The sequence below is a fragment of the Mus caroli genome, unplaced genomic scaffold (assembly GCF_978045245.1).
Source record: "Mus caroli unplaced genomic scaffold, Mus_caroli_1 scaffold_9, whole genome shotgun sequence".
In the NCBI taxonomy this organism is placed as follows: domain Eukaryota; kingdom Metazoa; phylum Chordata; class Mammalia; order Rodentia; family Muridae; genus Mus; species Mus caroli.
The window spans coordinates 1,917,155-1,939,489 of NW_028227264.1; the positions used below are offsets into that span (position 1 = coordinate 1,917,155).

Sequence of the window (22,335 nt, forward strand, 5' to 3'; positions counted from 1 at the left end):
TGGTGCTGGTGAAGGAGTCACGTAGCAACAGAGGCTTTTAGCGGCTATGGGGTTTGCTAAAAGCAGTCGCTCCAATTAGCAGTGAGAGCCAGAACCTGATGTTGCTCAGAATTCTGTCCCTTTTAAGGCTGATTTTTAATGTAATTTATTTTTACTTTAAATAACAAAAACGTCCTCATTCTCTGGGTGTTAAGAAAACTTAGTAAGGGCGGAGGGGAACATCCTGAGATTGATTATTGATACTGACTTAGAAGGTAGGGCTTGCTTGGTGAAAGCTTCTTTCCAACAGCAGAATTTGGAAACGCTGTTTTCCCTGTGATCACTTCCTGCTTTCGACTATGATCATATTGATACTGCAGCTGTCTCCTTAGAAATTATAACACTGCCCCAGGCTCCCAACATGTGTGGGGTCTGCTGCCAGACTTGTCATGGGGATGATAAAAAATGATAGCCCTGAACTGCAAATATGTAGCAAAAGAGTATTCTTTTCAAGTTCCTCTTTCAAGGTGTCAAATCAATACACTGGAAAGAACTGCGGTATACGAGTCAAGAGCCTCTGTCAGGCGGGCGAGGTGGCTCAGCACATAAAGGGCACTGGCCGCATAAACCAAACGACTGGAGTCTGATGTCCAGAAACAGAGGAGATGGAAGGAGAGAAATGACTCCACAAATGCCCTTTTTGTCTCCACATGTGCACAGTGCCTACCCCCTATCTTTCTCCCCCTGCCCACCCCCCACCAAATATGCTACCGTCAACACATAATACTTTTAAAAAACTGTTTTCAGTATTTTTCTCCTTTAGACATTTGATACCCCCATTTCTATGTTTATTTACAATTTAAAAAAGTTCCTGAATGTTTTGGGGGTAGCATGCTGGCTTCCTTGTAGTTTTCTTTCTTTTAAGAAAAAACATTATTTATTTACTAATTTATTTATTTAACGTGTACATGTGTGAGTGAGTGTACGTGTGTGTACCATGCTCATTCAGGACCCTGTGGAAACCTTTAGAGAGCATTAGATCCCCTGGACCTGGAGTTCCAGCGGCTGTGAGTCTCCGTGTGGAGTGGAGCCCAGGTCCTCTTACAGAGCAAGAGTAGTATAACCCGTAACCATTGTGCCATCTCTACATCTCTCCACTTCCTCTGGCCTCTGTTTTAAGAAGGACTTTTTTTTTTAAATAATAATAATAAAAAAACCCCAACAGAATAGTATCTGTTGAGACAATTTTTTTCTGGAACTAGTAGGTTTTAAGAAGACTGATAGACGAGTTCTCCTTACTGCACCCGGAGTGCATGTCGTTCCTTTATTCTTGGTCAGAATTGTTTTAAAAAGCCAAAATCACTGGAGTAATCGATCAGCTCTAATGTAGACCCTTCACCATTTGCTCATCACAACTCTAGGATTGCCCCTCCTGAGATATTACAGTCTCAAGTTTTTAATGCACTCAGTCCACTAATATCATAGTTGGGGCGTGGCTTCTTCAATTGTTGACACTCTGTGACTCTCAGATTAGGACCTCCCATTGAAAAGAATCCAAACCACATTGGTTTGTAGTGCTAACCATTGAGAACCAGACAATCCTTTTTATATAGAAAAGAGTTGCAGGGCAGTGGTGGGGCACACCTTTAATCCCAGCACCTGGGAGGCAGCGGAAGGCAGATTTCTGAGTTCGAGGCCAGCCTGGTCTACAAAGTGAGTTCTAGGACAGCCAGGGCTATACAGAGAAATCCTGTCTTGAAAAAAACCAAAACCAAAACCAATACCAAAACAAAAAAACAAAAAACAAAAAACAAAAAACAAAAAACAAAAAACAAAAAACAAAAACAAAACCAAAACAAAAAAAAAAGAGTTGGGGAAAATTATGCAGATTGCAAGCTCTTCTCAAAATTGGGTTCTCTGTCTGATTTCTAATGGGTCAGCTTCCACCAGTTTGGGTGCATTGATGTTGCCAAAGGTACTTGTTGACTTAATATGAGATTATCTAGTTGTGCTGAAAGTCTGGCAAGACTGTCTGTATGAGAGTTCTAGATTGTGCCACTCCTGGCTTATGTGTGAAATTATGGAAGCCTGAGGTTAAGTTTCCAAACGGCAGTCTCTTCTTATTAGTGTTCACACCTGCCCACTGTCCCTCTTTCCGGCACACTGTCAGAATCCATTACTGTCCCTCCATGACGTGGATCTGCTCTGTGGAATGAGCGAATTGTTTAGGACAGTGCAGAACACATATGTGGGGAGACTCAGAGTTGGGGAATTGAAAACATTCACATAGTCATTGAGAATCTTCAGGGACGTGCATGCAATTTGAGAAAAAAAATTTAACATCAGGAAAGTACATGAAAATAAATTTGTGCCTCAGACTTATAATCTGGAAAAGAAAGTTAAATATATCAATAATAAATAAAAAATAAAGCCACCTGTAACTTTCAGATTATAGGAAAAAATATAGCTATAGCTCATATGTAAAACTTCACACCATTAGCTAAGAAATTTGGTATTAAATCACTCATTGAAAAGAATGTAAAAATTTCCATCTTTTATTAATTTTTCCCACTGGTAGGAATTCAAAAGAGAATGATGCTTCTATCTAACTTTTGGACTGAGAGGAAAGATTTAAAAGATGAAGAGTAATTGTAGATAATAATCTTTCCTCTATAATCTACAATTATTTGTCTGGAATTGTTTGATTTATTTCTTGAAAGTTGGTTTCCATGTAGGCTGTTGGTCTTCTTCGATGTTAACTGTGATAGGTGCTAAGTCTGATGAAGTCCTTTCCCTACTTAATCTAAATTAGATACTGGCTCACTCTTGCCATTAAGAGACCTTTCTTACTTCCATTATTCTTGGTTATATCTTAACCCTTGCTCTCTCCCTCACCCCAGCCCCAGCCCCAGCCCCAGCCCCAGCCCCAGCCCCAGCCCTAGTCCTAAGCATGATTCTCCAAAGCCTTTAAGAATGGGACTCCCTGGGGCCCAGTCCTTTCTCTTCTCTTCGAGTATCTTTCACACCTGGTTTAAAGTAACAGCCATGGCTCAGGATACTAGACCTGGCCATCCAACTGTCCTCTTGACATCTTTCCCAGTTTTTCTAAAGCTTTCTTACATAACACGTGTATAAAACATATCCCTAGTCTCTCTTGGAAGGCCCTCCTCACATAGTGGATCTCACTTTGATTTGTAGAAGATCCTCTCAGGCACAGCCAAACTTATGGGGATAACTCTTGGCTCCTCTAATCCACACTGCTTACCCAGAGAGCACAGAACTCTGCTGGTCTTATAAGAATGCATCTAGAATGTAGCCTATGACAGGTATCCTTCAGTCTTATTTCAGATTTCATTGTTCCCTGTTTGGAGCACTGTGCCGTCTTGAATCTGCATCCTTTACCTTTCTTTCCTGTCAGAAAATAATCATCTCTATCGTGTGGAAATAGAAGCTGGGTGGTATAGGTACTATTCAGTATTTCCAGGTTACCTCTAAGCTCACACAAAGCAAACTACCACCATCTCATCTTCATGCTTTGGACTGTTCCATTTCTTTATCTTCCTTCCTTCTTCCCCCTTTACCTTCCTCCTCCTCCTCCTCCTCCTCCTCCTCCTCCTTCTTCTCCTTCTCCTCCTCCTCCTCCTCTTCTTCTTCTTCTTCTCCTCCTCCTCTTCTTCTACTCCTTCTTCCTTCTTTTTTCCTCTTCTTCCGCCTCCTCCTTCTTCTCCTCCTCTTTCTTCCTGTCTGTCTTCTTCCCTCCCTCCTCCTTTCCTTTCCTTTCCTTTCCTTTCCTTTCCTTTCCTTTCCTTTCCTTTCCTTTCCTTTCCTTTCCTTTCCTTTCCTTTCCTTTCCTTTCCTTTCCTTTCCTTTCCTTTCCTTTCCTTTCCTTTCCTTTCCTTTCCTTTCCTTTCCTTTCCTTTCCTTTCCTTTCCTTTTCTCTTCCTTCCTTCCTTCCTTCCTTCCTTCCTTCCTTCCTTCCTTCCTTCCTTTCTTTTTCTTTCTTTCTTTCTTTCTTTCTTTCTTTCTTTCTTTCTTTCTTTCTTTCTTTCTTTCTTTCTTTCTCCTTCCTTCTGACAGGGTCTTCCTTTATAGCTCAGGCTAGCCTCAAACTCGTGGTGGCCTCCCACACGCAGGGGTCCCAGTTGTGTGCCACTATATCCGGCTTCCCTTGGACTCCTTACTGATTTGTGCTCTCTCTGCTTCAGGGTACTGGTCTCTATGGCTGCTGGTTGAATGAAATGGATGTACCTCTGGTCCAGAACTTTTTCATTTGCTGTCTCCTCAAACACATCCCTTGTTCCTCTCTCTCCATAAGGTAATGATTCCAGTTTCACCTTGATGATTTTATCCAAAGTGGAAACTTTCTCTGTATCTCCCAAACTCGCTTTATAATTCACTCTGTTCCATGTATTTATTTATTTATTTTTATATTTTGCTCACCTAAATTACACTTTTTTAAAAAAAAATATAAAAACTTATCCATTACCCTAAAGTAGAATGGAACAACTATAAGGGAAGAATTCTGTTTTGTCCAATTATATGTTGCTAATATTTAGGACAGATGCTGGCACATAGTAGGCATTCAATTTATGTTTTGTTTTCTGAATATTTTGAGAACAATACATGATACTTCCTTACCATAAATTAAATGTCATAATTCATTATCATTTGACTCAAGGAGAAGGAAGGGATGTGTGTGTGCAAGGGAGGGGGAGTTTGTGGCTTGCAGAAGCTCTGTGTAGCCTCCAGGTTGAACTCAGTTCTTCCTGATCACCAGAGTGGGCTCCATCATCCTTTCTCAATCAAGCCTGTCTGCCTGAACACATCTTTTTCTAGTACTGAGACTATTTTATCATTCTGTCAAAAACCATTTAAAATTACAAAACAAGACTGTATTTCTTTAACTCTGACCTTACAAGACTCTCAGTTTTATAACTGTTTAGAGAAAATGTGGAAAGGTTGACTAGTCTGCTGGCCCTGGTCATTTTATTACTCATCTCTATAAAGAGGTTTAAAAGCACATATTAAAAAGTTTCCATCTCTTTTGTCTCTTACTTTTCTTCTCATCTTCCTTTCTTGGGTTTCAAAGGGGCCAAAGCAAGGCCTTGTGAGTCTGGAGGAAATGCATGAGACAAAGCTGGGCCAGAGCTAGCCTCAGTCCTCCGGTCCTGACTTCAGAGTTCCTGTCCAAATGACTGCCCTGTGTAGGAGCCAGCACATGAGTGCTTGTCATCACCAAGCCCTCCACCTGCTGTTCTGCCCAGCTGTCTTGTGTGGCCCTTTGCTCGTTTGTATTTTCCCAGATCTCTTTATTCACATCCAGCTAGAGTGAGGCAAAGATGGAGGGTCTAGATTCTGAGAACATGTGGTGCTGAGGGGATGCCTCTGGGTGAGGGGTGGAGAACTGGGATGGCAGGTAGCTTTCCAGAAAACCTGATATTCTAAGAATGACATCACCCATTTCTGGTACCGAGGCAAGGGCTGACCTTGAGGAATGTTTAAATGTGTTTTTAGACATAGAGGTCGTTTTGAGGGCTCCATGTTGGAAAGCATTTGCCCTCAGCTGCATCCCCAAATGAGACAGTCTATAAAAATTTACGTCACCTGTTGGGGACCTCAGAACTGCCAAGTTTTGTACTCTCCTGAGTCCCCCAGAGTATTGCATGTTTGTGGCATCTAAACTCTTCATCATCTTGTGTCTTGATTATTTAGCATTCGTTAGAGACAAATGCATGTTAGAAATTTAGTAGAGATTTCTGTGCAATTTTGTTAGGCACGGGCTGACTTGTTTGGTGTTCCTAAATATAGCCAGCAAACATGCTAAAATGCAAACTGCTTTATTATGACCCAGGCCTCACAGGGTCTCTCTCTATCAGGACTACTTAAAAAATATGCCTGTCACCTCTGTCCCTTTATATACATCTATTTAAGAACCTCTACCGATTTGTTCTTTATAACTTGTTCTACCATGATTCAAGAGAAGCAACAGTAATGACATGCTTAGAATCAAAAAATTGTAGCGTGTTTGAGCTCCAGAGGATGTTGGAGAATGCCAATCACTTATCCTCCAGAAGGGGAAAGCGGGGTGAAGAGGGGCAGTGACTCATTCAAGTTCCACACTGATTCTCTGGCAGGGTTAAACATTTGAAGCTGCTTTTCCTAATCTCCCGTAAGTGTTCTTGTCGTCAGAGAGAGTGAAAATGAAAATTACCACAAACCCAGGAGCAACAGCAGCCACCAGAACAAGGATGACAAACTGATCAAAGTATACTGTGTGGGTGGGAAAACCAAGCACAAAGTATTCCCGAGATTTCCATTGCATGAGACAGAATGACCCAGTTCATATGTTGGCATTGTGTTTCTTTAAAATGCTTCTGGTCATGTGTGTGGATGTGTGCATGTGGTCCCATGTCCGTGCCACAGTGCCTGTGTGGCAGTCAGAGGACAACTTTGTAGAGTTAGTTCTCTCCTTCCACGTGTGATCTTAGGATAGATGTCAGGTAGAAACCACCACCTGCCTACAAAAGGAAAGCCAGAGTATTTTGTTTTGCTTCTCTGGATGTTATTGTTGCTGTTGTGTTTTCAGTGTTTATATCATGTGTGTGTCTGTGTCCTGACAGAGATGTTAGCTTACTGACTGACTCGGTAGTGGTGTTACCCATTACATTAGACGGGTTAAGAACAGAGCAAGGTTCACCAGTACTGCAAAAATGTACAGACATGTTGTCTTGACAGCGGGTTGTTGCTTTTCACACTAGAAGAGGAGGGCTACTAGCTGGCAGAAAGCCAGGCCAAGCAAGTTAAAAAGAGTACAGTGGTTTTTCAAGACACACAACCTTCATTAAGTCACAAATTTGGCATACATGTAGCAAAAAAAAAAAAAAAAACCCAAAAAACAAAAAATCAAAACAACAAAAAACCCCCCAAAACTCTCAAAGAATAGCCAGACATCAAGGTGGGAGTTTTGGGGGTCAGACAGAAGATTAAAATGCACTGTGCTAAGTACAGTTTAGCTTAACCTCAGGGAACCAGCATGGTCTTGGAGAGACACCGAGGTTTGGAACATTACTAGAATTTTGGCAACCGAGAAAAGGGCAGCCATGTGGATGAGAGGACAGAGGGTGAGGTCAGCAGGGCAGCACACTGACTGCTCGGTGGCGGTTGCAACACCCAACACCCTCTTGATTTGCTTTCCTGGCTGGCAAGGAAGGAATCTAAAGTCCTACTCTGTGTTCAAGATGAGTGACTTAGGAAGGGCTCCCAACAGTCTTGCTGTGTGTAGGGCTGACGAGGTTCCTGGAAGGTAAGACTTTCTTTCAGCTTTCAGTACTCACACAATGACTGTCTTGGGCAAACAGACCCAGACGGCTAGACAAGGTATCGTTATGTGGGGATCCCAGCTGAATCGAGGGCCTGTCTGATTGGTTTTGTTTTATTTTCCTGTTGGATAACAGACGAACATGTTAAAAATGGGATATGAGAAAGGAGGAAGGAGAAGCATGGCATTTGTAGACTGAAAAATGATGTATTTGGTAACAGATATGTTCATACTGTGGAAAAGGACTTCAGACATTGAGGACCAGGAAAGGACCCAGGAGAACATACAGTAGGTTCTCCAGTATAAAAACCAGGGAGAGATGGCATCTATCTATCTATCTATCTATCTATCTATCTATCTATCTATCTATCTATCTATCTACTTACCTATCACTTGTCTGTCTGACTGTATATCTATCACTTGTCTGTCTGTCTATCATTTATCTGCCTATATTTGTCTGTCTGTCTATCAATTGTCTGTATATCTATCACTTGTCTGTCTATCATTTATCTGTCTATATTTGTCTGTCTGTCTATTTATCATTTATCTATCTATCTATCTATCTATCTATCTATCTATCTATCTATCATCTATCATCTGTCTCCTATCATCTATATTCTATCATATCTATCTATCATCTATCTATCTATCATCTATCATTTGCCTATCTATCTATCTATCATCTATCTATCTATCTATCTATCTATCTATCTATCTATCTATCTATCATCTATTATTTTTCTTCTATCATCTATTTATCATATCTATCATTTATTATACCTTTTTATGTATCATCTATCATCTGTTGCATATCATCTATCTTCTATTTATCTATTGATCTATCATTTATCTATCATATCTATCATCATTGTATATCTTCTATCTATCTATCTATCTATCTATCTATCTATCTATCTATCCATCCATCCATCTATATCTATCTATGTGTCTGTATATCTATCATTTATCTGTCTATCACCTTCATGATTGATATAGCTATGATCTATAGAAGGTATCAATCTGGAGCAATAATGTTGGAAATTTATGGAAGAAATGGAACAGGAAAAATTTTTAATCGAATTTCTATAAAAAGGTGTTAGCAGTTCATTAATTCTGATAGAAATGATCATGTGATTGGATTCATTAAAATTAAATTTCCTACCATTTAAAGATATTCATTAGTCACAGTGATAATCACTGAAGATGGAATTAGGTTATTTCCTCTAAAAATTGTGTTATATTAACCTATTCAAACTGCTTGCTGCATGTTTTAAAGATTAATCTTCTTTCTAGGGAATGATTGCACAAACCGATATCTCAGTATTCAGGGGTGGAGTTAGGAGGATCAAAAGTTCAAGCTTAGATTCAGCTACCTAGTAAGTTTGAAGTAAGCCTGGGCTATGTGAAAGCATGTCTTAAAAGAAAACAATTAATCTTCCAGGGTGTAGTGGCATATGCTTATCAACCTAGCAAGCAGAGGCTAGAGGAGCAAGAGTTTCAACCTTGACTGTATTATCCAATGAGGCTCTGCCCATAAAATAAAATAAGATAAGATAAGATAAAAATAAAATAAAGGCGGGTTCATTTTGAGAGCAAAGGCTGTTTGTAGACACAGTCGCTTGAAGTGACTGTGTTAGCAAAACAAACTTTACCTAACTCTTTCTCTGACTTCAAATCAATTAGAATATCACTGTGCCATAGAAATATGTCAGCCACTTGTCATTTAGATTGTCTTGGTGACTACATTTTATAAAAGTAAAAAAGAGAGAGATAATAATAAATTGATCTTTATAATATATTTTACTCGAAAAGCACAGTTAAAGCATCACAATTTTAACTTGTAGTCATCATAAAATGATTGAGAATATCACTTCTTTTTTGCTTTGTACTGTCAGTAATTCCGTTTCCCAAGTCAAATGCAAAGTGTTTATTAGAAATGTCTGACTTCAATGGAGATTTTTAAAAGTTAGGAAATTTGAAAAAGTAAATTAAAATATTGGAATTATTAGAAGCATATTTTAGTTTTTAAGTATTGTCTTGCATAACAGCTTGAAATCTCAGATTTACTTTAATAGCAGAACCTAAAGAGTTATGTACAGAAACTTGTAGTGACTTATTCAAGGGTTGGCACAGAAGGAAACTAGGTACCCGAGTATTGTAAGCCTTGTAATTAGTGTTTAATGGAAAGAAGAACACAGCAGGTGTCTCTTCATAAGTACATACACACATATATGAATAAATATATATGTACATGTAATGTACATACATATGTAATATGTATACACACGACATATATGTCTATATATCTGAATATGTATATACACGTCAGATATATATCTGGTTATATGTGTATCTGATCAAGTGTTATTTACATCTGAAATGTTTGCTATGGCAATTAGCAGATACAATCTTACAAATTCTGCTATATTGATAAGCTGTTTTGTACCTTGAGTAGCAATGCAAGACATAGATAGATCTCACGATAGTACTGCTCTGACATCAGAACCGGAACGTGGTAGCCGACATCCTTTAATTATTGAACACCAATTCCAAGCTAAATTTTTATCACAGGAAAATGGTCTGTGCTCAGAAAAGGTCAACATAGTCTCCTAATCATGGTTTTGATTTACTTAACAAATAAAAATTCTATGGCGGCTTTATTATTGATTGGGTTGAAAAGTGGTCTAATCAACTAAACTATTAGGCTTAAGAATAACACAGACATGGCCAGACAACCCATATTTTAAGCACTTGCTGGCTACAGGTGGTTGGTGTATGTGAAATGGGATAGCAAGGACATAGGATCCATTAGGTTTAAGATTTTGAAGTCAGTTTTAGTTCCTCCGGAGGCTTGCCACTTCCTCTCCCTGCCCTCCCCACCTCCCACCCTTTTCCTACAGACGTTAGTTTGGTCTTTTTCCTGTAGGTGGCAGCACTTTCTTCTTGAAGGTATGGGTCCTTTCCCCTTAGATTCCTGCAGTTTTCATAGAAAGGATTATATTCTCTAGAAAATTCTTTGGAAGCATAAGTCGGAATATTCTCAGTTCTTTTGTTGTTCTGCCCACTGCTTCAGGAAACAATCCGTTTGCCTCCTACCCCGAGAGGTGCTCACCGCTTGCTGGGTGTAGAGCGAGGTAGAAGAGAAGTCAGGGGTTCAACCTAAAACCCCTTAGCATTTCCGTGATCTCTCCTGGGCAACCCCTCCCCCAGAGATCAGACTGGACAGAGGAAGCTTCTGTCTCCCATGCAGAGACAATATTATCCTATATTTTCACTTTCCACTCGATTTTGTAACTCGGTTTTCAGAGTTCCACATCAGACATTAAGGGAACCTAATATAATATTTTTAAAATTCGCTTCTTTGCATTTAGAAATACCCTTCCCCATCACGTTGGCGATAAGATTAAGAGACCATTATGTAAGAAATAAAGCACCAAGGAAAGAGATGTTGAAATTCAGTTGGGTTTCCCTAGGACTGGCACACATGCATGCTTACCACACGAGTCCTGTGTGGAACCCAGCAAACTGTTTGCCGACGTCACGATTCCCTTTGACTGACAGTTTTAAATTACAGGCTCCCTTTTCGGTAATTTTTCCTCATTCTGTTCCCCCAGCACAGCCTCAATGCTCTATTTGAATTTTAATCATAATTTTTCTTAGTTTAGCTTCATGCCAACATTGTACTGTACCTGGCATAATGAGTTTAAAGTGCTATGCTTTTGACTCAAGGAGAAAAAAAAAATCAATGTTTTCTTAATATATTCTTTAATTCTTTTAAGCTCGAGTGTACGAGATGGACTGTTAATGGCTTACAGCAGAGAGAAAAGATGGGGAAAGGGGAGCTGCCCATCCAAGCTTGCACATGCCGAGAGCTCTATTAGGACTGTTACCATATATTTGCTTATATTAACTTTTACAAACCACAGAGCACTTTCTAAAATGAAGAAACTGGTCTAAGAGCGAAGCCATCCTTGTCATCTTGTAAATGACAGATTTGGCAGAGAAAACTCTGCTGAAGTCCTTTGATGGCTCCTGCTTTCAGTGGCCACTCCTGACAAGGACTCATTGTCTATGAAGGCACTGGAGAACAGAAAATATGGTGTCTCATTTCCATAATCTCCCGAGCGAGCGCCATTCGAAAGGGCCATGCGTCCTTCTGCTTTCTTACCTGTGTTCATCTCCAAAATGTAGGAATCACTCAAAAATGTACTTTCATTTTTCTCTTTATTCTTAATAATCATATTCACCTTCCCATACACACAGTGTTCCATTTTACAACTTTCTTCTCTCCATTCATGAGGGTAGGACAACTACAGAATAAAGAACTCTATAAACCTCAGCTTAAGACCAAGTTTATTCTTCTGTCATAGAAATTCTAGTGCAAATATTCCCCACCTGCTTTCCCAACTGACTCTTTATGCTGGGTGACTCAGGGGACCACACCCCTCATCTGGACTTAGTTTATGTCTTGGACCATTTGGACTGTCATGGGAAGCTTGTGAATGTCTTCCCAGAGTGGTGTTCCTAACTGAAGAAGAAGACCAGGATATAATGTTAACTTCAAATTAGTGGTAAGTAAATATATTTCAAGGAAGGATCAACAAGTATGCGTGATTTGAAAGACAAGCAAGGGGGAGACAGCTCCTGGATACATTCTTGTAGTTATCACTTATGTTCATCAGTCAAAGCGATGCCAAATTCCAGTTAAAAGTTAGGAAAAATGAAGACAGTTTTTTTCCTTATCCAAAGTTCATGAGACTCCCTGAACTGTACAGGCCCAAAAGTCCAGTTATTGATTATAGAGTGACTAAAACTTTCTTACAAAGGCCTCAACTGGGTCTTATACAAGGAGTCAAATGATAAGCCCTGTGGAAAAATAGACTTTTTTTTTATTAGATATTTTCTTTATTTTCATTTCAAATGTTATCCCCTTTCCTGGTTTCCCCTCCGAAAACCCCCTATCTCTTCCCTCCCCCCCCCCCCCCCCGCTCACAAACCCACCCACTCCCACTTCCCTGTCCTGGCATTCCTCTATACTGGGGCATAGAGCCTTCACAGGACCAAGGGCTTCTCCTCCCATTGATGATTGACAAGGTCATCTTCTGCTACATATGCAGCTATAGCCATGAGTCCCACCATGTGTTTTCTTTGGTTGATGGTTTAGTCCCTGGGAGCTCTGGGGGTACTGGTTGGCTCATATTGTTTTTCCCCCTATGGGATTACAAACCCTTTGAGTTCTTTGGGTCCTTTCTCTAACTTCTCCATTGGGGACCCTGTGTTCAGTCCAATGGTTGGCTGAGAGCATCCACCTCTGTATTTGTCAGGCACTGGCAGAGCCTCTCAGGAGACAGCTATATCAGGCTCCTGTCAGCAAGCACTTGTTGGCATCCACAGTAGTGTCTGGGTTTGATAACTGTATATGGGATGAATCCCCAGGTGGGGGCAGTCTCTGGATGGCCTTTCCTTCAGTCTCTGCTCCACACTTTGTCTCTGTATCTCCTCCCATAGGTATTTTGTTCCCCCTTCTAAGAAGGACCTAAGTATCTACACTTTGGTCTTCCTTTTTGAGTTTCATGTGGTCTGTGAATTGTGTCTTGGGTATAATGAGCTTCTGGGCTAATATCCACTTATCAGTGAGTGCATATCATGTGTGTTCTTTTGTGATTGGGTTACCTCACTCAGGATGATATTTTCTATTTCCATCTATTTGCCTAAGAATTTTATAAATTCATTGTTTTTAATAGCTGAGTAGTACTCCATTGTGTAAATGTACCACATTTTCTGTATTCATTCCTCTGTTGAGGGACATCTGGGTTCTTTCTAGCTTCTGGTTATTATAAATAAGGCTACTATGAACAGAATGGAGCATGTGTCCTTATTACATGTTGGAACATCTTCTGGGTTTATGCCCAGGAGAGGTATTGCTGGATCTTCTGGTAGTACTATGTCCAATTTTCTGAGGAACTGCCAGACTGATTTCCAGAGTGGTTGTACAAGCTTGCAATCCCACCAACAATGGAGGAGTGTTCCTCTTTCTCCACATCCTCACCAGCATCTGCTGTCACCTGAGTTTTTGATTTTAACCATTCTGACTGGTGTGAGGTGGAATCTCAGGGTTGTTTTGATTTGCATTTCCCTGATGACTAAGGGTGTTGAAGAGTTCTTTAAGGTGCTTCTTAGCCATTCGGCATTCCTCAGTTGGAGACTTTTAAGGCATACCACTTACAATCAGAGTCCATTGGACTAAGTATATCGTTGTCCCTAGACTTGAAAGGATGGAAAACTATTTCAACAGTGTATCCAGGAAAAGGCAAAGCGTCTGGGCCCGTGGGGAAGAACTAAGAAGCTTCGGTAGACGCTGAAATTAGTGAGGCCGAATAGACTGGAATTAAATCTCATCAAAGCCTCAGGGACAGGAGGAAGACATCTGAGGGCTACCCACTCCGTCCAGGACCAGGAGGGACAGGGTAGTAGAATATCCTTCATATTCTGTCCTAAAGCGTTCAGAACAAATGACATCACTTCTGTGCTGTCCCTCCTGAATCTGTAACTTGAAAAGATCACTGAAAAAAATCTCACATTGTGGGACGTGTTACAAGGAAATGCATTTCAAAACTGTGCAGAAAGTGAGTTATTCCAGATGAAGGGGAGAGACGTGTTGGCCAAATTCCAGCGTGATCCTGGATCAGAAAATGTTGGATCAGAAAACAGGTCTCCATAAGGCATTGGCAAAATTTGGATCCAATCTATAGATTTGAAAAGAGTGGTGTATCCAGGCGAATTTCTTAATTTAGTGAGGGTACTGTACTCAGGTAAGAAAAAAAAAGTCCTTGATTTTCGACATACATACCAATACGTGCAGTTTGCTTTCAAATGTCTCAGAAAAAAAGTAGATGATGTGATAAGAAAGTAAGGCTAACAAAAGATGCTGTTAGAGGAGCCAAGGTAAAACGTATTGGGACATTTTGTTTTGCTTTTGCTTCTTTTACGTACGGCGTTAAAGGTAATTGAGCTGACTCCTGAAAACAAACAGGCCAATGGAAACGTTCCTGTGCTTCTGGTTTCTCTCTCTCTAAGACGGCTAGGAGCAATCAGATTCACGTTGGTATCCTCGTTAGCATCGGAATAAGTCCATGCGCTCCTGGACCACATGAAGGACACAGTGCTTCATGCTTTGGCCAGGTCTTGTGGTGATAGCCCATCTATGCATGAGTGAATGGATGGTGCCTGGTAGTTTACACAGCCCACGAGTTCTGGAGAGTTATCATGACAACATCTTCTGTGTTATAGATAAATTCAAATGCTGGCACCATCCAGTGGGCTTTGTCAAAACTTCACTGGGATATCTGGACTGGGAAGCCTGCTTTTCCAAGGCAATTTTTGAAAGCAGCACTTCTAGAACCATAGCAGAAAAGGGCTCATGAAACTCCCATAGTGACAAAGATCTATTGAGGCATTTCAAATTTGAAACTCAGCAATCAAACTTGCTTGAAACTCTGAAACTTTTTGAACATCAGCATAATTGTCCTGTGTGGAAAAAATCCACACCCAACCTCCTGTGATGGAATGCAGTCAAACACAGGCACACAAGGAATATTGTACAAAATTGCCTGCAGGCTATGCGCGTATGGTTTAGATGAAATAGAAATGAATTTTATGTTTAGACATGGCTCCCATTCTCAAGGCATCCTGTTATGCATATAAAAGCATTCTAAATTTTGAAAAACAAACAAACAAACAAACAAACAAAAGAACCCCAATCTTTCTGGTCCCAAACATTTCAGAAAAGACCCGGTAGGATATGACATTAAATGACAGTGTGATGATTTTAGGGACATTCATCTTTTTTTAAAAATTTCTCTCATAAAGGAACAACTCCATATTTAGAGGTTTGTTTCTACTGTTAGAACTATTATTAAGTTAGAGGTGAGTATAGTGCTACACATCTGTTATGCTGGAATTCAGAAAACTTAGGCAGGGGGATTACAACATTGGGGTTTAGCTTGGGATACATAATGAGATACTATCTCAGAAAAAAAAATATTGGCATACTATTAACCTTAATTCAGATCTTTAATATAGCTAGTCTTGACTCTGAATCACATATACTCTCCCAACACATACTAGCAAGATGGTAAAGGGGGAGGCTAAAGTCGAGTAGATGTTTCTAGAATTTTTAAATTATAATTTGATATATATTGAGGAAAACAGTTGCTATTGTTTTCACACATATTTTAGTTAATGGCCCAGGATGTTAAATTTATTGGAACTGTCAACTTTCTTAGAAATCAAGCATCATAAACAAGTAGAAAAAAAGCGCTCCCAAACCAAAGGACTCTGACAAATTAGAGAAGGCTACAAATGGAATCTAGTTGAGACTACCCATCTTCATTCTATCTGATAGAAACACAAGAATTTTAGTTGTAAAAAGAAGTAAGGAAAAATTAAGCTCTTGCCAAATCCCATCCTCTTCACAGTTATCTCCTGCAGACCTTTAATGTGGATTTTGCCTGATTTCTTTGTATGGAGTTGTTTTATAGTTTTCAATACAGTGTATCACTTATTATGCTTTTAAAAATATTACATTTTCATTTATTGATGTTGCGTGTGCATTGCACGCGTCAGAAGACAGCTTGCAAGGGTCGGTTCTCTCATTCCACCATGTGGCAACTTTGGGGCCTTGGACTTGGGTCCTCAGTCCTGGCAGCAGGTGTCTTAACTCACCAAGTAGCCATGTTGTCAACCCTGAGTTACATTTCTCAACTTTTGATTACCTTATATATCCTTTTAAGTGTATCTCCTCAGCATTAATTCAGTGCAATGACATACAGTGTACATGTAATCACTGAAATTTGTGCTGGAACTTATTCAAGTCATTCATTTTTGTTGTTGTTGTTGTTTTTTTTTTTAAATAACACATAGGAAAGGTCTTCACTTCCTCTGCAAAGACTCCGCATGCATCTTGCTTTTAGGAGATTCTTAGAGCAAAGATTCCTGTGTCTAAAACTATGCACACCACCAGCACACAATGGGTAGCAGATAGACGCTTGTATGTGTATTATCACTATTTCTTATTTCCATGATGTCTTTGCCAGGTTGTGGTGCTCTACACATACCAATCCCCACCATTTTAAACACTGGCACTCCAGCTTTATGTATTACATTTGGATTTTGCCAAGCCTATATATGGAAGATAGAGGGAGCTTACATTTTGAAGTTACAGTTTCATGATGTAGTCTTGGTTCTCAGAGAACCAATGATCCTATTTAATTTACATAGCCTTCTTAAGTTCCAGCCCAGTGGAGGAACATTTGCAGAGTAAGAAACCGAAATAAATGCAGTCTTTCACTCTGCCACCCCATGACTTTCACAGGAAGAATTCTTTCAGCACAAGTAAGCTTAAGGTTAAGTTTATTTGCAAATGGGAAATCCTTCCTCTTGGTAACCTTAAAGACTGGTTAGTATACTCAGTGCTCTCCCCAAAGCTTGTACCACCCCCTTTCTCAATAGCCTCCTGTTCATAAGAAAACGATCAGTTAGTATGCACTTCAGCATACACACAACAAAGCTGAATTGTTTTGACAATTAGAAATTCAGCTCACAGAGCAGATGTTCCAGATGTGGGGTGCAGCAGGCTAGAATCTCTGGCTGATTGATCCGTTGACTTAATGTTATCAAAGCTCTGGGTTGCTTTCAGCTTTCTACTCTGCTATGTTCCCTGTATCTATTGTATCCCAGGTGGGGCCACCACACTGTCATAGGATGTCCCCGCCAGTCTCTAGAAACATTGTTTTGGTTCACGTTCACAAGAGGACATGATTAAATTGCAAAAAGCACGGGATGTTAGTAGCCCCATTTGGTCTGATGAATTCAGCTAAAGTGAAGTTCTCAGGGCTGGACCACATAATGGTCTGCATGTATCAGTCTCCATCTGAAGACTTTTCAGTCAGGGTGGTGCTAAGTTTAGGTTGCTATAAAATGTCCCCATGAAGATGTCCAAGTGGGAGCTGCATTCCCATGGTGACATTCCTGTCAGTTAGTGTGCTTCCAAGAAAACAAGATCTGGAGCCTTTGAACAGGGACCAGAGATGGCGGTGAGATGTAAGGATATTTCTTAGAGAGGACTTGGAAATAAGATTTCTGGGGAGAACTCAGGTTATGTTGTCTGGGTGGACTAGAGCCAGGCAGTGGCATGTAGGTCTGTCAAAGAAGTTTTTGCTTCTGTGATGAGCCGAGATGATTTTTCGTGGCAGACTAATGGGTATGAATGCACTCTTAATTATTCATTTATAAATAAGATGATCATGGAACACTTGCCATATTTCTCACAGCTGAACTTAGAATGTTAATGAAATTAAAATTGGAAAACAATTCTGTTGGGAGAGATTTTATTATAAACATTTATTAAATTAGGGTAAAGCACTCTTGAAAAATTTATTATATTATTATTTTATTATATATTATTTTATTATATGTAATTATAAATATGGTTACATGAATTGCAAGGCATAATTTTCACTGTTTTTTTTTTCCAGAGACAGGGTTTCTCTGTGTTGCCATGGCTGCCCTGGAACTCACTTTGTAGACCAGGCTGGCCTCGAACTCAGAAATTCGCCTGCCTCTGCCTCCCAAGTGCTGGATTAAAGGTGTGCGCCACCACTGCCTGGCTAATTTCCACTGTTTTTTAATAACACTCCAGTTATTGCACATAATTGATATGTAACTGTAACTAATACTTAATTTAATATAACTATCACTAAATATAAAACTGGAGAAAAGAATATTAAATGATGAAGAAGATAGAGGATTAAACTTAGGTCACCGGCTTTATGTGAGAAGTGATTTATCTAATGAATTGTCTCTTCAGCCTCCTATGTCAAGACTCTTAAACAAAAATACCTTTGGGATAACTAATTTTGCATAAATGATCATGTTTAATTTTGTTATCATTATTCTAGTTGAGTCTGGCATTTATCAAAGATTCTATCATAATAGGTCCTGGACAGATGACAGGCAGTGATCTATCTTCATTACAAATTGCACTTGGAGATGGTTAGTTTGAAGCAAAAGGGAATAACAACAACAAAAAAGATGTGAATATTCAGAGTGGAAAGAAAAAAGTTTGAAGAAGAGAGAAAAAAAAAAAAAGAAAAAAGAAAGGGCTGGAAGAGGAAAACAGAACCAGTCAAAAACTTAAGGAAAATCCTCAGCGAGTAAGAATCCCTAGATATGTATGAATTCACCAGAGCTGTCTGGGGAAGTATGGAAAGTCACTGAGAAATAGTGTACAACTTATTTGCTTAAAATTTTCAGTTAATGCACTTTTACAGCATTTTGCCGATAAACGACTCTCACTTTGCACTTTATTTCGAGGCAGAGCTGTTTTTCTTTGTCCCTCCTTCCATCCCTGGACATACTTTGTATTGCTCAAGAGCTATAGAATTGTATCCATGCCTATTGTTGCCCCGCTGACAGGAATTCACATAATTGAAAGCGTTTATCCTCTCTTAGTAGAAAAATTGAGCACTTGGACATAATGAAAGCCCCCATCGTTGTCCAAGGCACAGAAAATACTGTTCCATCAGCTTTGTTCTAAAGTTTCCACTTTCCCAGGACAACCTGTTGAAAATGGAGCCCAGCCCCAGACACTCAGGGATGTCTTGCTGCAGGCCTGGTGTCCTGGCTCACAGAGATATACTTTGCTCCTTTACCAGCCACCAGAAAAAAACAAAACAAAACAAAACAAAAAAACAAAAAACAAAGCAAAGCAAAGCAAAGCAAAGCAAAGCAAAGCAAAGCAAAGCAAAGCAAAGCAAAGCAAAGCAAAGCAAAGCAAAGCAAAGCAAAGCAAGCCCCCAAAGCCCCAAAGCAAAACCAAAACCAAACCAAGCCAAGCCAAACCAAATACATCCAAAGGGACAGGGAGTGGTAAGAAACAGGTTCTCAGCATCTTATGGAGGCACTAAAGAAATTTACAGTGCAGGTGTGAAATAGAGTCTCCTTACTGAGTAAGCAGAGGTGATTGCCACATTTAAATATGTGTGTTGCCATATTCAATGGAGAACAGTGATTGCCCCCTTGAAGTTAAGTTAGTAAAAAGGAGCTGAGGAGTTTTTGCTTGCACATTATTCTTTATCCCCTCTGTATTGTCTAAAGTTTTAAAATGAACAAGTGTTATTTTGTAATTAAGAAAAAAACCAACTGACAAATAACGACAGGGAGTAAGAAATTACTTGGAGTGGAAAATGTTTAAATAATTAATTTGTCAATATGCAGCTTGGCTATTATTTTCTTTTGCTAAATCAAAATTCCCCTGCCTTTCTCAGGAGGTTGCTTTGCAATGAGAAGGTAAACGTTTCTAATGAAATGAACAACTCAGCCTTCCCACCTCCTGCCCAAAAGCCTCAGGTTAGTTTTGTTAGCAATAAATGTTGTGTAGCAGTCTTAATAGCAAACGCAGGACTGTGGGTGTTTAACAGGCAAGCTCAATGGAAGCCATGCGTTTATAAACACCGACTTACCAAATTGAAGCAGGTAGGGATGCTTGGGACAAGAGGCATGAGGTACCAGGAGGGGTCTCAGTTGTACTGGGCACTGTGACATGGTACCTCAGATGTCATGAAGGAGTCACCCTTCCAGCATGAGCCCCAACTAGAACTTCTCTGAATTTTCTCCAATATACCACAAAGCAGTAAGGTGAATTTTTCTTTTTGCCTATAATCTTTATAATGACTTTTGCAACATATTACAAAGAGTGGATTTCACTTGTTTGTCCATAGGTATGTGCCCAAAGGGAAGGGGGTATACACTCATATACTCTTGATTTTGATTAGAAAGAAAATAGAAGCGACGGATTCTTCAGCTACTTATCAAAAATCATAAAAATTAAAATCAGTATTTAGGTTAAAGTAGTTTTATACTGGGGGCATTTTTAGGGGGAACTTAAGGGCCATTTGGTCCAGAAAGACAGAAGAGACAGCGATTATGACTGTCCCGTGATGCTACATATCAGCAGGTAATTCAGAATTGATTTCTGTTGCATGGGGAAAATGAGGATTAACAAACCAATTATCAAACTTGAAATTCTTTTCAGATGCTCCACCTTACAAACATATTTGTAAATGGTAAAAGACTGTTCCACAGGGGGGTGCCAAGGATAAAAACCCTGTGTGGTTGTCAATAGACACATTTCATTTCTGTCCAGGCGTGTTCTGTTTCTCCTCAGCTCCCAAAACAATCCTCATTGTCTTTTCTCTGTGCTCTAATCAACTGTATCTGTGAACTCTATTTTATTTTTCATTAGTTCTTTGAGAGTTCTATATAACATGTTTTGATTATATCCACCCCTGGCCTCCATTTCTTCCCTGACACACTGTTTTCTTCCTCCATTATCTTAGGATATTTCCATCCTATGTGGAATTATGTCTCTCTGAAGAAGAGGAAAAAGACACGTTAAAGCTCTGAATTTTCCAGTATTACAGATGTGGCCTGATGTAGTGATAAGGTCTCCCCAGGAATCTGCTTCTCCCTGAAGACCTATAGGTAGCTAATGTTCCCGGGGGTTGAGTTCTTCAGTGGTGTAGCCACTGGAAAGTTGTTCATATTCCTGTGATGGACTCTCCATCTATGTTCTGGTAAGCAAGCCTAACTGAACTCACTGGCGCCAGAAAAAAAAAAAAAGAAAATAAAACAACCCATGAAGGTGGACTGAAGGTGGAGAGGGTTCTAACTGGGAAGACAAAGGGAGCTAATACAGGACTTGGAGGGAGGAGAGAGGAGGTGCGGGTGGAGAGTTAATGTGACAAAGCACATTAAAAACATGTTTGAAAACGTCACAATGTAACTAATTATTATGCATCAAAGAGCATGTTAGTAAAATTGTACATGGGGTGGGGGAAGAGAGGAAATCTTCACAGAAGTAATGGGGATAAAGTAAGGGGTTAAGAGCTGGCCTAAGTCGACGAGAAAGGGAAATTTGCGACACTGGCATGCACCGGAAGCAAGTCACCGGAAGATGAAGGCAGGAGGCAGAGTGATGGTCGCACAAGCCAAGGTTCACCAAAGACTGCCAGCGAAGACTCAGGATCCACAGAAAGGCACGAAGAGGGGTTTTCATCACAGCCCCAGAAAGAACCAGTCATCCTAATGCCTTGACTTGGGACAGCAGCTTCTGGGACTGTACGAAAATACATTTGTGCTGCTTTTTCCACACAGCTGTAGGAAGCGAATATCTTCTCTCGTTTGTTCCACTGCTTCAGAGCAAGCCTTACACATTCTTTCCTAGAAACAGAAAGTCTAGTGATGGAGAATGTTTGCGCACAACTGTAAATCTGAAGGCAACCTCGTGGAGGCAAGTGGAAGCCTTTATCTTTGACCCAGTTGAAAAAGGGCCCCGGGTGGAGTTGGATAGCCTTCTTGGCAAGCAAGCCAATGATTCAGGGAACTGGGGTTGTGTCCTTACCCCATGTATCTCTGTGCAAGTAGAAACTGAAGCATCTCTCCTACTTATTTATGAGAGGTGGAAGAGAATGCTAATTCTTGTAGACCATTCAGATAGAGCTCAATTATTTTTAAAATGTCATCTCTTGTCTTGTCTACTGGCTGATAGACAAGGTTGTGGGGTTCCAGTTGGAAAATTGCTATGTAGGACAATTTTGGCACATTCCTGGCCAAGAGGATTTAGTTTGTTTGTTTGTTTGTTTGTTTTTAGCAAGATGGTGGGTGGATTGGCACGTGATGTTTTGTGTGAAGTGAATATATGATAGATACCTGTAGAGCTGGGAAAAAAGTTGACCAAACAGGGACAGTATAAGGATCTTTGTCGCTGTGCAGAAGGGAGCCTTCAGAAACAGCCTGCTCTGTTTGATTTGGTGCAATGAATTCAGAGGAAACCGGTTTCATTTACTCAGCCGGTTGTAGAGAATATCTCTCATTTCTCTTGTGGACTTACTGCCAAACACGTGCTTTGAAACGGTGCCATTTGGGACGTATGGTGTCTCGGAACACAATGGATTTGGTGGTGGTAGGTGAGGGACAAG

General features: G+C 40.0%; 1 protein-coding gene across 9 annotated transcripts in view; it reads left to right on the plus strand.

Annotated features, from left to right (window-relative positions):
• The window catches only part of Esr1 (estrogen receptor 1), a 387,455-nt gene that overhangs the window by 54,829 nt on the left and 310,291 nt on the right, over positions 1-22,335 (plus strand). For 3 of the 9 annotated variants that reach the window (XM_085842606.1, XM_085842602.1, XM_085842605.1), the window contains exons 2-3: positions 4,185-4,294; positions 20,695-21,647. The exons of 2 other annotated variants lie outside the window; for them this stretch is intronic. The gene's annotated coding sequence lies outside the window, so the exon portion shown is untranslated. Of the gene's footprint in view, positions 1-4,184; positions 4,295-7,194; positions 7,283-20,694; positions 21,648-22,335 lie in introns of those variants that run through there. 4 more of the 9 variants (XM_085842603.1, XM_021173934.3, XM_085842604.1 and 1 more) reach the window with 4 other exon arrangements.